The sequence below is a fragment of the Cydia pomonella genome, chromosome 3, assembly GCF_033807575.1.
Source record: "Cydia pomonella isolate Wapato2018A chromosome 3, ilCydPomo1, whole genome shotgun sequence".
Taxonomy (NCBI): domain Eukaryota; kingdom Metazoa; phylum Arthropoda; class Insecta; order Lepidoptera; family Tortricidae; genus Cydia; species Cydia pomonella.
The window spans coordinates 27846445-27863665 of NC_084705.1; the positions used below are offsets into that span (position 1 = coordinate 27846445).

At 38.0% G+C, this 17221-nt stretch overlaps 1 long non-coding RNA gene across 1 annotated transcript in view; it reads left to right on the forward strand.

Moving 5' to 3' along the window:
• Positions 1-4330: 4330 nt before the first annotated feature.
• LOC133516485 (uncharacterized) overlaps positions 4331-17221 on the forward strand; it is a 469629-nt gene continuing 456738 nt past the window's right edge. Inside the window, exon 1 of the long non-coding RNA XR_009799235.1 lies at positions 4331-4360. This is a non-coding gene — a long non-coding RNA (uncharacterized LOC133516485). The remainder of the gene's footprint in view (positions 4361-17221) is intronic.

The window sequence follows — 17221 nt, forward strand, 5'->3', positions numbered from 1 at the left end:
ATTTGTCACCACGCCTGTCACATTCTAACAAGTATGTATGTAAGTGCGAAAGTGATGGGCATAGTGACAAGTGATAAAAATAGAACCATAGTGGCACCGCTGGTTTGTTCTTATTTTACTACAGGTTTTTATACTAAGTCGGTGGCAAACAAGCATACGGCCCGCCTGATGATAAGCAGTCTCCGTAGCCTATGTACGCCTGAAACTCCAGAGGAGTAGGAGAAGGAGGTAACTACAGAAACAAATTTGAAATGTTTAATTATCAGTATTAACATACTAGAAACTTAATTATGAAGTAGCTGTATTGTTAGAATGTTTTTTGAAGAACTATTAATTTCATACCTTTTTGTTTTAAAATGTTTTTTCAGTTCTGGAGCCGTTTACTGAAACGGCTTTCAAAGGAAAAAATAACTCACTCTATATTTATGTGTTATGTATTTTTGTGAATATTGAACATTAAAATATTTTACTGGTAACAACTGAGAATCATTCCCACTAGGACCCACCAAAGTAAGTTAATGGTACTACAGATCATTATTAGAAGAAAGATGAGAAAACCCATTCTTTAGCTAGTCTATCTATAACTTAGAATATTGACCCGTTTGGGCCGCTCATCTGATTTGGAGTTTATTCAGTAAAATATTATTTTGCCTAATATTTAAACATTATAACTTACTATAGTGATCACTTTTGTATATACTATAAGGGTATTGAGTTATTATGAAACAATTTGTAACTCATAAGCAGACAAGTTAGTGTACAATATTATGTATGTACCTACAACTAATCAGATAGTGGAAAGAAGCAATTTTGTGTCATACAATTCAACATTGTTTTTAGTTTGTTACTAACTGATGGGTAAGTGCCTATATTTAAATGGGTCATGACAAGACAGTGCACGGATTTTCTGAATTAAAATAATTTTAGGTAATCTTACATATAGCAAACCTGTAATTGAGGTAACACAAACAAAAGAGGCACTATCACTTTATCTTAAATCACCACAAATAAAATTATTATCTTGACAGTCCACGTGTACCTAAATGAGTAACTAGCTGGAACCAGGCGGCGCGAACAACCACGACGTCAACACTTCAAAAGTTTGTCGTGACGACCCCAGGCTGCCTTCCTCTAGGATTCTAAGTCTGCTAGTCCATTGATACTTAGCACGAACGAATCATCTTTTAGCTTGAACAGGGGATGAATCTGCTTCGGAGAACCTTTGTTTCGTGAGGGCACGATATATAGATTTATGTTTTCCATTTACCTAGTTAATGACGATTTCGCCAGGAACTGTTCTTATAGTGGATAAAGTTGTCCCGTAGTTGCTTTTAGTAAAGTGATCGCTGGTTTTTATTAACAAATAGCCACAATGGATGGAGTGCCGGGTGTTGACTGTTGACTAAAGAATGGTTTCAAGACTAATTCTTCATTAGCTGCACACTTCCACGTTAGTTTACTGCAGTATAAGCTAACAGTATTACATTTTAAATATTATCATCGAGCAAAATAACAAAAACAAACATTCTTGACCCGACTTCGCCATTTTTAAGACAGGTTTTCATAATTTGACGTATCAAATTATCTGTCAAAATTGACAAGTATGCTCCACGACCAATCACGTTTATGAGCTTTCGAGAAGTCACTTAGATCTTGCTTAGATCTCTAAACCATCTCTTATTGATGTCTTATTGAAATAAGACCGGAATCAAAGTTAACGTCAATTTTGACATATCGTTTAGTTATCGATCTTTTCAATCTCTTTCCAAGAACTAACGCATCTCTAAATCATTGTTCGAATCGGGCCCACAGTCACTTCCAGCGACCCACTAGGCGGATTCTCTGTTCGTAGGCGCTTTTCGCTACATACGGGTTTTCCCATGTTATAGGCTACGCTCGTAGCGCATAGCTCGCGCTGGCCCTGAATGTGTTAAAAGAGTTTTTATTTTAGAAGATGTATACAATACATACTGTATCAGAGCGCGATGTATTTATATTAAAGTTTAGCTTCACAAGTCAGACTGTCTTCAAACACGACCTTAGATATTTCAAATACCTACTATGGCTATGCCCTATAGTTAATGTAGATGTATAGGCAACGAAGTGTACCCACAATAGTCCAGTTCCCTATATTAACACTACAGTGGATGTAATCAGGCCGGGATGAAAAATGCCGCGGCGCGAGTACTGACTGCACGACAACACAACTTTGAGATATTTCAAATGCCGCATATGGCTGTATAGTAGTATAGGTAATGTAAGTGTATAGACAGCGATAGGTACCTTGCCTACAATATTTCCAGCTTCCTATATTATTAACACTACAGTGAATGTAATCAGGCCGGGATGAAAAATGCCGCGGCGCGAGTACTGACTGCACGACAACACAACTTTGAGATATTTCAAATGCTGCATATGGCTGTATAGTAGTATAGGTAATGTAAGTGTATAGACAGCGATAGGTACCTTGCCTACAATATTTCCAGCTTCCTATATTATTAACACTACAGTGAATGTAATCAGGCCGGGATGAAAAATGCCGCGGCGCGAGTACTGACTGAACGACAATACAACTTTGAGATATTTCAAATGCCGCATATGGCTGTATAGTAGTATAGGTAATGTAAGTGTATAGACAGCGATAGGTACCTTACTTACAACAGTTCCAGTTCCCTATATTAACACTACAGTGGATTTAATTAGACCGGGATGAAAAATGCCGCGCTACTCGTGCCACTTTGATTTTTTTTTATGTAGAAGGCCGCAAACGAGCAGTCGAGCCGCCTGATGGGAAGCAGTCATCGCCGCCCATGGACATAAGCAACATCGGAGGATATTATATCTATATAGTTATTTTTTTAATATTTTCCGTATTTCTTTTATATATGGAGATGTATTGGAACTTTGAAATCTGTTAGTGATTTGTAATTATTGTATTAACGAGTAATTGCACGCAACACAACTCGCTAACTTCGACTTAGGTATAAATACGAGCGGGATGGACGGGTGAATGATGAAAACGTTGGATGAATTGGAATAAATTTGTGTTTGAATCGGCTTCCAGAGCTAAAGATAGGAAATGCTCAGTCCCTTTCGTCTACACTAAAAAGCCTGTTCCCAGTGGTGGGTTACACATGGGATGAAAACTGAAAATTAAGTACAAGTCTACAAGTAAACCATCAAAGAGTGATAAGGTGTATGCCCATTTGTCACCGGCCCTTGTGACCGCCGCCATACATGAGGCGGGTACAGATGGGAATGATTTAAATAAATAAATAAATAAATAAATATTATAGGACATTATTACACAAATTGACTAAGTCCCACAGTAAGCTCAATAAGGCTTGTGTTGAGGGTACTTAGACAACGATATATATAATATATAAATATTTATAAATACTTAAATACATAGAAAACACCCATGACTCAGGAACAAATATCCATGCTCATCACACGAATAAATGCCCTTACCAGGATTTGAACCCGGGACCATCAGCTTCGTAGGCAGGGTCACTACCCACTAGGCCAAACCGGTCGTCGATTTATATCAAAACATCTATTCCCATCTGTGCCCGGTGATCGGTGTAATAAGTGTGTCCTAACTCTAAAAGCATATCCATCCTAAAATATATGAAAAATATGTAAAGTAAGGAAATAGTATAAGTACTATGAATGGCGATTATATTTTTGCTGTCAAAATAACGATTTTCTTAAGATCTTGAACCTATTAAAATTTAGCTTTTATTTATTTTTTATTATGTATGTATACTTTAAAATGTAAAATGTCGAGTTTTTCCACCAGAGATAGTTTTCGCTTCCCCTGCCAACGCTACAGGGGTGGATCGCAAAGGGTTGCCGTAATGAGCAGAATGAAAAATGGCCGCGCTGTGCGGGAATTTATTAAAAACTACCGCTCCCCGGCTGTGGTACTGTAGGGCCCGTTGGAAAATGTAGCAAGATGGGTTTGTTTTAGTCTACACGTAATATTGATCATTCTCAAAAGGTTTTACCTATAGTTAGCATACATAGTAGCTCACCACAATCATCTAATATGTTTATAGAGATACCTAATAGTCTACAATTTGCGTTCAAAGGCACTCTAATTGGTTTATGGTGCTCCCACATGGGCAGCAGACATATATATCTAAGGACGGGCCTTACAGACAGTAAGAATGGGGCCAGTACAGCGGTGTCACGCACATGAATTCCAGCCAATCGTGCAGTCTAACGCCGCAACGCGATTGGTTGATGAGTTCGCATCACGCGCGCGATTGGTCGCAACTAGTTCCGACTGCACGATTGGCTCGAATTCGAGAGTGACACCACTGAACTAGCGCCATTCTTAGTGCCCGTAAGGCCCGTCTATGTCCTTAGATATGCATGGCAATGGCTGTTATTAAATGTTTTATAACACCGTGCGACAGGGACAACATAATAAAATTCCGAGCCTTTTTCGACTATTTATTTATTTATTGAATCAAGTTAAAACATAATGTTACGCCAAAGCGTTTCATAGATTCATAACTAAAAAACTACCTAAATAATTAATGAATATTAATTAAAAACTAACTTACATCTACGAAGATATGTCTTTAGTCAATTTGTGTATAATAGTAATGTCCTATAATATTTATTTATTTGTGATGGAATTCAAGGGCAGTGCTTTGAGTTTGGTTTCTTTGCTTCCAGATAGCCTTCTCCTAAGTATTTCATTCTGTCAGGCGAGGACGTCACATTCACACAGGTGTATACTGCCTCTTCCTCTTCACCACACATTCGACAATTGATACAAAGACATCGAAGAATCTGCAATGCTGAATCTACAAGAAAAACGTTTCCACATAGATTTTACCTAATTCAAATATTTACGTTCACATTCTATTTAATTTATCTACACTTCATATAACTCTCCTGCTACTAGTATTACAGCCATTGAAGTATTTATAACCCGTTAACTTTCATATAATATTTATTGCTGTGTAGATATAAATTATGCAACCACCACACGTAATACCCACGGCGACATATAAACACGCATTTTGACATAGTTATGGTTTTTGTAGTTTATTTCTAGTCAAGCGAGTCCTTAATCGTGTTCTGTTGAATTATTTTGATCAAATTTTATAATTTACTGCAGTGACGTATATAAGGACGGGCCTTACGGGCAATAAGAATGGGGCCAGCACAGCGGTGTCACGCACACGAATTCGAACCAATTGTGCAATCTAACGCCACAAGTGCCACAACGCGTTTGGTTGATGAGTTCGCATCACGCGCGCGATTGGTCGCAACTTCGCAAATCGCAACTAGATGCGTAGACTGCACAATTGGCTCGAATTCGTGACGACACCACGGAACTAGAGCACCATTCTTAGTACCCGTAAGGCCCGTCCTTAGATATAAGTATGTAAATAATTTACTGGTTTTCGACTCATGTTTTCGTCCGCGTAGATGTAAATAATCCTTAATAAATTTCATCTTTCACCTCCATTTTAGCCTGTTTGTGAATTATACTTCATTTTTTAGCATAAAGGGGCCGGACGATATCGGCCAGTCAGTTATTCGGGATTGTCAGCTTTTGCGAATAACTGACAGGTCGATATCGTCCGGCGAACTGGTAATGGTAATCAGTGGGCCCCTTAAGAAAGAACTCCACAGAAGTAAGCATGTAGATTCAATTGTTAATAATAATGGAATTATCAAATGTAGCATGGCAATCAATACTTACAATTTACCGCAAAAATTTACCGCGATAAGTGCCCGATTTGGCACCTCAAGCTTTCTTCTGCGACGTTCTTTCTAATAATGCTAAAAAAATGAAGTGTAATTTCGGCATAAAGATTACATACGAGTATTTCAAGAGACAAAATTATATGCAACTGTATTCTGCGTTTAATTATCTCATGGGTCATTTTTAGGGTTCCGTAGCCAAATGGCATAAAACGGAACCCTTATAGTTTCGCCATGTCCGTCTGTCTGTCTGTCTGTCTGTCTGTCCGAGGCTTTGCTCCGTGGTCGTTAGTGCTAGAAAGCTGAAATTTGGCATGGATATATAAATCAATAAAGCCGACAAAGTCGTACAATAAAATCTAAAAATTTAATTTTTTTTAGGGTACCTCCCCTACACTTAAAGTGGGGGTGAATTTTTTTTTTCGCTTCAACCCTAGAGTGTGGGGTATCGTTGGAAAGGTCTTTCAAAACTAATAGGGGTTTTTAAGAATTTTTTTTTGATAAAGTGAATATATTCGGAGATAATCGCTCCGAAAGAAAAAAAAAATGTGTCCCCCCCCTGTAACTTTTGAACCATAGGTCCAAAAAATATGAAAAAAATCGTGGAAGTAGAGCTTAAGAAAGACATTAAATGAAAACTATAGCGGATATGATCAGTTTAGCTGTTTTTGAGTTATCGCAAAAAGTTTTCCCTTCATAGTAAAAAGGCTTACTTTAATTAGGTACTGATTATGCAAATTTGCCTATTTGTTTAACTCGGGTGAAAGGTACCGTTTCATTCCTTGGTTAACAATTTACTATACTTTAAGCTCCAGTTTAGCTTATTGTGACGGAAGAGTAACTACGGAACCCTACACTGAGCGTGGCCCGACATGCTCTTGGCCGGTTATTTAAGATATATATCCAAGAATATTGTACGTTTTCGACACACGAGATCTCTAGATCAAGTCGTTATTAGGTAGTGGCTGTCATTGTCAGGTTTCTGCACGTACAGTAACCATCCGATCATATCGGAGCGGCCGACGTGTTAAAAAATATCTCAACACTCTAACGCCTTGACAACAGCTAGACAATAAAGGCGTGTTGAGATATTTGTGAGCACCTTGGCCGCTCCGATATAACTGATGGCGACTGTACTAGACTGTACTACTGTAAAGCTAGTCTAGACTACTATTGTCACAGGAACCCCAGCCCAGCCTTGTATAGTAGGTACTTGTACTTGTAATATGTTTAATTAAATAATAAATGCCTGCGTGCCTGACGGTTGAAAACTCGCAAGTGGGGCGAGGTCGAGGGAAATTCAACGAATCTGCATCACAATCAGCTTATATCCATTGGATATAATTACAGCGGTAAATTCCCATCCGTTCACTTCCATCACTCGCGAATATTGACTAAAATGTGCATTGAAATTCTGAAATATTAAAAAAAAGGAAACTTCCAAAAAAAAAGGTTAAAATTTTATTCCTCCCAATTCTTAAAATACCTATTCTAGAATAATTTAAAAATCGAAAACAAAAAACAAAAACAGCTATCCTATACTAATTAATATGCCTACATCAAATTGTGGTAAAATATTTTTCATAAAATGTCCTCATCCATTGACGAAAATGTCCCCATTTCTATAGCCGCGTTCGTGCACTTTCCTCTACGCACGTTATCTTTTCCTCTTTAAAAAAATATCGAACTGTAGAGGGAGTACAGCTGGACAAACATACAATAGTATTTTATACAATCGTGATTTAATTGGGAGCATTTCAGGGTACCGTGTTTAGGCAACGAAGCTTGCCGAGTTGCCTAAGTAAGGTACAAGATTAAAAGCTTGATTATATCACTATTGTATACAATACTTTTTTACGAGTGATCAAAAATAAACCTTAAATAAGTAATGAATATTGGTAGGTAAGTATCTCAGTAGACAAAAGCCCCCGCCCGCCCGTCTCCCGTTCTATGGAAGCTCGGTGGCAAGTGATTGGTATTTTTTTTAAAGCGTATCGAAACGAATGTTATAGTCGAGTTGGGTGCCCATACATCAAAAGTACACAATTATAGTTTGGTATACAAAATCTAAATTCAACCATTACAGTCGACGAGTAGAAAAAAACATTTTTGCTCGAACTAAAAATGGTGACGTTTGTTGCTTTTGGCCTTTCGCTCGGTCAATACAAATTGTAGGTAATTCGTATAGCAGACGGCCATATTCAGTATTAAAATTCACATCAAAACTAATTTTAACCCTTAATTAAAATTATAGTCAGTTATTACCACATTGTTTATGGACATCTCGTGATTGCCTGTGATTATGTCGTACCTATTATTAGAATGATAAAAATTCAGTTTCGCGTGTCGAAAATGACCAACTGTCGCGTCACCGATCATGATCAACGGAAAAAAGTGTCCATTTAGAAATTTAAATTCAAAATTCGAACCCTTCCAGGAATAATTACGACAATTCCTATTTATCGTTCAAAATCGGTATTATTAAGTCCGTTGCAACATAGACCAAACATACTTGAGCTATGTTACTTGCGTTTTTAGAGTGCTCCCGTTAAGTAAGGGAGTTCAATATATGTTGGATAGTATTTATAGCGTGTTAAGATAGCGCGATAGGGACATATTATAAATTTGCCTGTCTGTCTGTCTGTCTGTCACTCCGCACGCGAGGCAAAAAGTTTGTAAGTGGCGGAAAAACCTGATGCGAATGGGTTGGGGGAGAAAAAATGTTCCTAGATTTTTTTAGGTCTTGTTGAATAATTAATCGGTGGGTGAGCGTAGGTGTAGGTGTTCTAGACTTGAAATAAGAATTCTACTAAAGTAATAATAAGCTTCTTAGTAAATTAACAACATAAATTAAAACACAGACAACCCAGGACACAAAAACCTGGCGGCGCCTTCGAACGAGGAAAGCCGAGGCCGACCTAGATAACGGGACATGGCAAAGAAGAAGAAGAGAAGGTGGTATTTTCGCAATTCTACGGATATTTATATAATTCTTTGTCTGGACAAGTTTTGATTTCGAATTTAAACCGCACAGATCGAGGAGCTCCTCAAACCAGAAAAATTGTTTCATAAATCGTACTTCAGCGAGTTAGGTACTCGCTGAAGTTAGGTAATATTTTGTTAGATAATTCCTTGAATAGTGTAGACGCGTTCGGACCCCACGGGCCAAGGGTCGAGACCCTTGACAGACACCAAAAAGTACGAAATCGTATTCGGGGCCGAGACCCCTATTTCACGGCTAGTATTAGTATCCAACCAAAACCAGATTATTGCAGAAACTGAGGGACCGGTTTTGGTCTAGTTACTTCGGTAGAAACATGATTTTCATGCCGAAACCTGCCTAATCCGAAATTACGTTAGAACACTATCGAAAATACCTACGTACCTACAGTTTCGGCGCCGCCGAAAGGGTCGGCAGTTTTGGCCGAAACCGAACCTTCAGCCGAAACATGATTTTTGTAAAACTGCCGAAACCAAAATTTAAACTTCGGTCGGAACTCGGACACTAGTAAGTATCCAATTTTCCTTTTCAGTTTCAATAATTTCTTATAAACTCTGTAAACATAATTATACCAATATTAGTTAGGTATGCTATTCTAAGATACCTACGTACCTATTGGTACCCTTCGAACCTATTCGTGTGTAATGCTAATACCTCGAGGCCAGGGTGAATACTTAACCAACTCCCTTGTATATATTGTATGCATACCTATACCTAGGTACATTGTATTCCTACCTACATATAATACAAAATGACCTCAGCCTCTGGATGGTCGGAAATACCTTGCTAGAACAGCCCGGGTACGGGCCGGGGCCGGGGCGTCCGACACTTCGTTTTCTATAGAAAACATCACGTGATCACCGTAGGCGTCATGAAACAGTGTCGTTTGTCTCGGCCAGGACCCGGACAGTTTTAGCAATGAGTTATCGTAATGGTCTAAAGAAATAACTTAATATAAATAGAGTTAAATAAAAGTGTACAAGAATACCAGTAAAATTAAACTTTCTTAGTATCTTTCTCCGGCCTCAAGATTTAGTAGTCTGGGTACTGTGAAGGTTGGAAACCTTAAAGAAAAAAAAACATTAAATATTGTCTGAAATCTACCTCGAGTGTTTACATTCCTCACCCCAGATAGACCGAATCTCTTTTACAGTACTTCACGACATGTCTTAAAAGTATCAAAAACTATTCTTACATAATCTTCTTCCTCGCGTTGTCCCGGCATTTTCGGCTCATGGGAGCCTGGGGTCCGCTTGACAACTAATCCCAAGACTTGACGTAGACAGTAGTTTTTACGAAAGCGACTGTCATCTGACCTTCCAAACCAGAGGGTAAGCTAGGCCTTGTTGGGATTAGTCCGGTTTCCTCACGATGTTTTCCTTCACCGAAAAGCGACTAGTAAATATGTAATGATATTTCGTACATTAAGTTCCGAAAAACTCATTGGTACGAGCCGGGGTTTGAACCCGCGACCTCTGGATTGCAAGTCGCACGCTCTTACCGCTAGGCCACCAGAGCTTACCAGCGCCCACTGATTACCAGTTCCCCGGACGCAAGACTCGGAAATCGGTTAGATTTCCAAACCTTCATCATGTACTTGGCGCAAAATCTTTAAATTTCGGTATCGCTCGATAAACCGTTATTTTTAAACCGGTTATTATGAGAACAGTTCTTGTCAAATTAAACGGTTAAGAGCAATAATAACCGGTTTCTTCTTATGTTGACGCCGTTGACGGGGCGGTGGTGGCCGAGTGGATATGACGTCCGACTTTCAATCCGGAGGTCGTGGGTTCAAATCCTGACTCATACCAATAAGTTTTTCGGAACTTATATGTACGAAATATCATTTGATATTTACCACTAGCTTTTCGGTGAAGCAAAACATCGTGAGGAAACCTGCATACATCTGCGAAGAAATTCAAAGGTGTATAAAGTGTATGTGAAGTCCCCAATCCGCATCGGGCTAGCGTGGGGACTATAGCCCGAGCCCTCTCACGCATGAGAGGAGGCCTGTGCCCAGTAGTGGGAGGTATATAGGCTGAATTATTATTATTCTTCCTATGTCAGTCTATGTTTACGTGGCATGGTTCCGCATTATTTGCGGACCGATAGGACCTTCAAACCTTCAAGAAAAGAGCGAACTCTCATCTTAAAGGCCGGCAACGCACTTACAACCCCTCTGGTGCTGCAGACGTCCATGGGAGACGGTAATTGATTACCAGTAGACGATTCGTTTGCTTGTTTGCCTCCTATATCACAAGAAATGCCACATTTTCGAAGGAATTTGCTTATAGTGCCACTCCCACACTCTGTCGTTTACCGAGTTGGCGCAGAGTTATTTTGGGTTTCCTCTAATATGGTGAAAAACGCTTTTAATAATGTTAAGTCGCATAAGACTTTCCTGTGGCCATCATAAAATAAACGAACTTTAAATCCTAATTTACGTACATTATACAACTTTAAATCCTAATTTTCGTACATTATACAACTTTAAATCCTAATTTTCGTACACTATATTTATTTATTTATTTATTTATTTTACATGGAGAACCAACAGCTATATTTATGCTAATAACAACATAAATATTTAGTGACACAGAGCCAATTATAGGATCTCACATATAGCAACATCTTAATATTTAACATTAAGTTTAAGTTAAATATTATAGGCATATTAAAACCTTCTTCTTAAAATGTGCATGATGAATTTCTTAGAAAATTGTATTTAAATAGTTATCTTTTGTAATATCCACAGAAGGTTCTCCCGAAAATTTTTGACCCAGGAGCTGACCCTGCCCTTCCTTCAGAATGTAACTAGGAAAGCATTAAGATAACTTGACGGCCGGAATGGCGAAAGCGCGAAAACGTTTAAAAAAAAGCAAAAACAATAACGGCCAGCACGGCGATATGCAAAAATTTAACGCGGAATAAAAAATAAAAACGGGGAATAAATAAAATAATAAAAAAATATAAATCCAGTCTTTTTGTTTCCTCCTCGGATGGGCTCTTGATGTAAAAAAGCGCCCGCTTCTAGACGGCGCGGGTCTCGCGGAGAAGGTCGGATTTGGAATTTATGAGACATTTTTTACTTGGCTGTAGTATATTCAGCATTCATAGTAATGTTTGTTTAAAGGCGCCAAAAGTATCTATTTGCCATCCTCTGTTAGTTTTACAAATATAGATATATCTCTACATTTTATCGTTCAAAGGCATCTGCCTCATTTAAAAACTTTGATAATATTAGAGCATGGTAAAATACTTTTGACGCTTAGCCTGATACAATACTTTTGATGTTGACTGTAGTTACTTTAATGAGTTTTTGCAAAAGGCATAAAAAGATTAAAGAAATATTTTATAGCTAGCCGCTTATAGCAACTATGAAAAACTTACAATGTACATAGTAAGTAAGTACTTAAACAAAGTTAATAGTGGCACTTGTAGGTAGTTGGTGTACAATTTTATTTGGGGTTTCACAAAAAAATCACGGCTGATCACGTTGGGGGGTTTTTTGCTGTGATTGTGCTGAAAATTTCAGCAAAAAAAGTGATACCAAACAGTAGAAATAAACGAAATTAACTAATTATTTTATATTTAACGCTACCGTCGGTTCAAAAGAAACGGATTCGCAAGTTGGTGATAAGAACGCGGACGGGGTATGAAAGCGTACGGCTCTTAAGACCTTTGCGCCGTTGCCACGCTGATCGCGGCCTGCTTCGGAACTCGCACCTTATATACAACAACTTAGAGTATATTACTGTTTGAACAGCTTCTACGTGCAAAATGGAATGCAACGAATGCACTCTAGAATTGTTTTTAAAAGATTGTATTAAATGCACGATATGCTCCGATAAACTACATTATGGTTGCGCTGGACTCTCTGAAACAGAGTTTAGAAAAATCCTGCCCATGAATATAAGAAGACCTCACGTGTCTTTTTCTACAGTAACCAAAACTGAGAAAAAATATCTACGTACCACATGAGTAGTAGATGCTTTTTCTCGGCTTCGTTAAACATAAATATTCACTTAGCAGTTCAAAATAGCGAGTATTTTACATTCATAACGCAAATAGAAAATTACACAAGATTTACTATATATTAGGTCGAATGAAAAAGCTTCACAAAATACACGTGATATTATGTTGGGGAAGGAGGGGTAGCCAAGAACCTCACCAAATATCACCAAGAGGGAGGGGGGGTCCAAAAGTAGCCGAAAAAACCTCGCGTGATTTGTGCCAAGCCCCAAACTCCCATACTGGAATAAGATTTAATAACTAAAACTCGAATTGGCCTGTTTATTTATCGTTAGATTTCAACCTAGGCTACGTAACGTAACGTAATGTAAACGTACAAGCACATGTATAAAACAAGCACATTTTGACCGACTATTATGTTATAATATTACGCTCGCTCATCATTAACAGAAATTAAATAAATTTTTGCGTCACTCTTTCCGTGCCCACTCCTCCATTAATATCAGTGTAATATTTTTTACGCATATGACAAACAAAATATAAATATATACATTCGATTACGCAAGTTCGGCCTTCTGCGGACGGGGCGCCATATTTCAAAGTGGGCAAAAGTACATTCGCGCTATAGCTAGGTAGGCGCGCGGCGGGACGACGCGGGCTTAAGGCCGGTGCATACTGCATGCGATATACCGGTTGTTTCATGTAACACGAGGAAATAATTAAACCACATATTGTACTCCTAAAACGATATAACTTTTGATTAACAACTTTTAAAAATTATGAAGTCTTTAAATTTTAACTTTTTCATACAAATTTAATATTATTTTCAATGTACGCTGACATCAGTGTGTTTGACGTTGCTTGTAAGGCTTTAAACGTAACAAAATTAACTTCTAAGAATGTGTAATAAAAATCAAAACATAAGTTATTTTTAAAAGTTGTTGAACAAATGTTGGTCAGTTTGAGGAGTACAGCCTACAGTTTAATTTATTGCTCCTGTTACAGGAAACACCCGGTATATTATATGCTGGGTGATTTTGGCGTAATAAGCCCGAATTTCAAAAATGTCTTAAGATGGTCATACTGGACTAGGTTTCCCATGGGGCATGAAGGCCGTGAAGAAAATATATTCCTTGGCCCATACGTTTCGTTACTTCGGGGCCTCAAGGTGTCCATTCGTTTTTTTCTCCAATTTTGGGGTTAGTCCCATGGGGAAATTTGTTTAGTATGACTATTGACCGTCTTGCACGTTTTTCACATTCAGGATCACGACTCCAAATGCGCCCAGTAGACACAAAGCCATCATAGTGCATAAATTTACATTTAAACGGTGCATGAAGTTACATAACGGCATAGGATCGTCGATCAATTGAATTCACTGTAGGTTTAATTAATGTAACATGCAATGTATGTTTGTACGGGTCAAATCTTGCAAATTAAATTTGACTCACTTCCCAAAGAAGCTGGAAATTTGCATACATAAATAAGTTGGGTGACAATGCAATATTATGGTACCATCGAGCTGATCTGATGATGGAGACAGGAGGTAGCCATTAGAACTCTGTGATAAATCAACGCAACTTACCCGTGTTTGGGGTTGTTAGAATTGTTTCGATGAGTATAAGTTGCCTGTGGAAAGGAAAGTCAGCAATAAAATCTTGTATCTGAAATGTCTTTTTTGACAAAAACTTATAACTAGATTAGTTTCGTATAGCTCATTAGCTCATGCTCAAGTTCTGTCACAAAGGTTTTTACTGATAAAAAAGGTATGGGTATAGGTAGGTAAAGTATGGGCCGGGAGCATTCCTTCTTTCCTGAAGTCGGTTTGTCTAGGTACAAACCTAATTTGATTTTAAAACTCAATATGGAATGAAGTGACTATAAGTATGAGTTTGTTTTGATTATGAAGCCATGAGTGCAATGTCGAGTTTAAGACACAATTGTTACACAAATTAGTTAAGAAAAATCATATTTTAGATATAGGTAGCCTTGTGTAAATATAGTTTTAAGGAAATTGCCATACCCCCCCGGGGTGCCATGTGAACTCTTTTATCACTTGTAACAACTTGTATTGTACCATGGTATGCAATAAATGATTACTTACTTACTTACTTAAGACATTGGAAGTTCCAATTCTCAATTCAGTCTCGGAACAGATATTATGTACGACTGTCTCTAGATATGAGATCAGAAATAGATTAAAATCCAAGGCCCATCTTAGTACAGTTACATTACAGTATCTTGTCACAATAATAATGTCATATTAGTATCTAAATGCATCAAGCACATATTTATATTATAACCCTTTTTAGTAAGCATAAAATATCCTCCAACTCCCACTGGAACACAATCCTTCCATCGTAGAGGAGCGCAGCCAACCGTCGCGCAAGACAAGGACGGCGAATAAGACGAAGGGTTGCTGCGAGACCAGCCAAGTATCACATTTATAGCCCGTCCTCTCCCACCGACCGGACTCGCTACTTCATGGGCGCGCGCAACCATAAAGCAGCGCATTTAAAATACACGCCAGAGAGATAAGGAATTTATTTAAGAGTAACTGTTTTTACTATAAAAATTAAACTTTTTCATGATTTTTTAATATCAAAAAATGCGCAATTTTTTTCTCAGTTTATACATTGTTGTGGTATTTCTGTGAATTTAATAGTTTTGGAGTTATTTAGCTTCAAAGTTTTCACTAGAGATAGAATTATTGGTCGCCTCTAATTCCATACTTTATGGGAACTTCGTAACAATAGCAGCAAGGGGGGAGCGGCGCGCGCATCAAGAACTTGATTCAGCTGTACTAGGAGTTTGAGATAATAATTGTGGTACTTTATAGACGCGTTGCCTAGAGAGGATATGCCAAGATAACAGTAACTTTCGTACGGCCCTGTATATGCGTTATACAGTAGGTATTCTTTTTCCGACGGCCCTAGGCATCTAAGACGAATAAAAAAAAAATGTTAAAAAGCATAGAACGCGGCTAATTTCGAAAATGGAACGGTGAGGTAAAAGGTAATTCTGGATTCATTTTCGGTTTTCTTATGTGTTGTATGGAATCATTTTCTTTGGTAAGTCAAGGCAAAGAACTCTGATTTCAAAAATGGCATGGCGAAAAAAGACTTGCTTTAATTCTGTGTTAATATATTGTTGTTGTGTTGTATTATGTGTGTATCCATGTAAATTTATTCTGAGGTTGTACAATTAAGTGGATTTGTATTGTATACGGAAGTTTTTTTATTGTAGAACATTGACATATGTATATGGAAGGACGGGCTTTACGGGCAATAAGAATGGGGCCAGTACAGCGGTGTCACGCACACGAATTTGAGCCAATCGTGCAGTCTAACGCCGCAACGCGATTGGCTGATGAATTCGCATCAACTATTTGTGTTAGACTGCACGATTGACTCGAATTCGTGAGTGACATTTCACACCATGCTCGAAATAAAGCACCAGAAAATTTTTTGACAAAGACACCAGCTACTTTTTGACACAATTTCTATTGAATGAATCTGACAGATCTAAAAAGTAGGTAATTTGACTGTGACGTCAATTGTTCTGTTTTTCACATAAATTCCATATACGGAAGGTGGAGATAAGGAACGAAATCTCCATGTACCAAAAAGTGTCATCAATAAACTTTAAATAGGTGGCGCTACAATACCTAGAGTACTTGGACAAAAAAATCACATCATAGACAGCGCAATTCACTCCGTCAATAACGCCTAGGTTCTTAGCTACTCTAGCGCTACTCTGGAGAGATTTTGAACTATTATTTATAGCTGACAGCTGGACACTTTTGGAACAGTTCTACCATAAGAGATACCACTCCTCTTAATTCCACACTCCATATTCCATAGTGGTGGCTAATCATTTTGACAGTTCGAAAAAAGAAACAGGTTTGACTAGTCAGGCAATCCTCTATTAGGCTATGGAGGTAAAGCGTTCAAAATTATGTTCAGTTCAGACGTATAGTTAGACCAAGATACCTTCTGCAACGATTTTGACAGAACAGACTCTGCAAGTGTTTATTTATACGTCATAATTTCATAGAAGCATGAAGTTTAAAATAAGTGTTATTATAGTATATGTATTTTTTTTAAACTACGTCGGTGGCAAACAAGCATACGGCCTGCCTGATGGTAAGCAGTCTCCGTAGCCTATGTACGCCTGCAACTCCAGAGGAGTCACATGCGCGTTGCCGACCCTAGCATTTGTCATATTTAAGGCTCGGAACCGGTTTTTTCTTCATGAAAAAAATACCGGTATTAATTATTAGTATTACGTTCTTTTTCGTTCTTTGGTTTCTTATTTCATTTTTCATGAGGCAATCTAATACTAGGTTGTAACCTAAATACATGATTCAGTCTTACGTAAAGAGCATTAAAAAATTAAAAAATATTGGGCTACTTCAGGGGTTTAAAAAAAACGGTTCCGAGCCCTGGTATGACCAGCTTGTTGCTTTGAGGTAGTCAAATTATTAACCTTCCGCGTCGAAAGATGATCTAGGGAGCA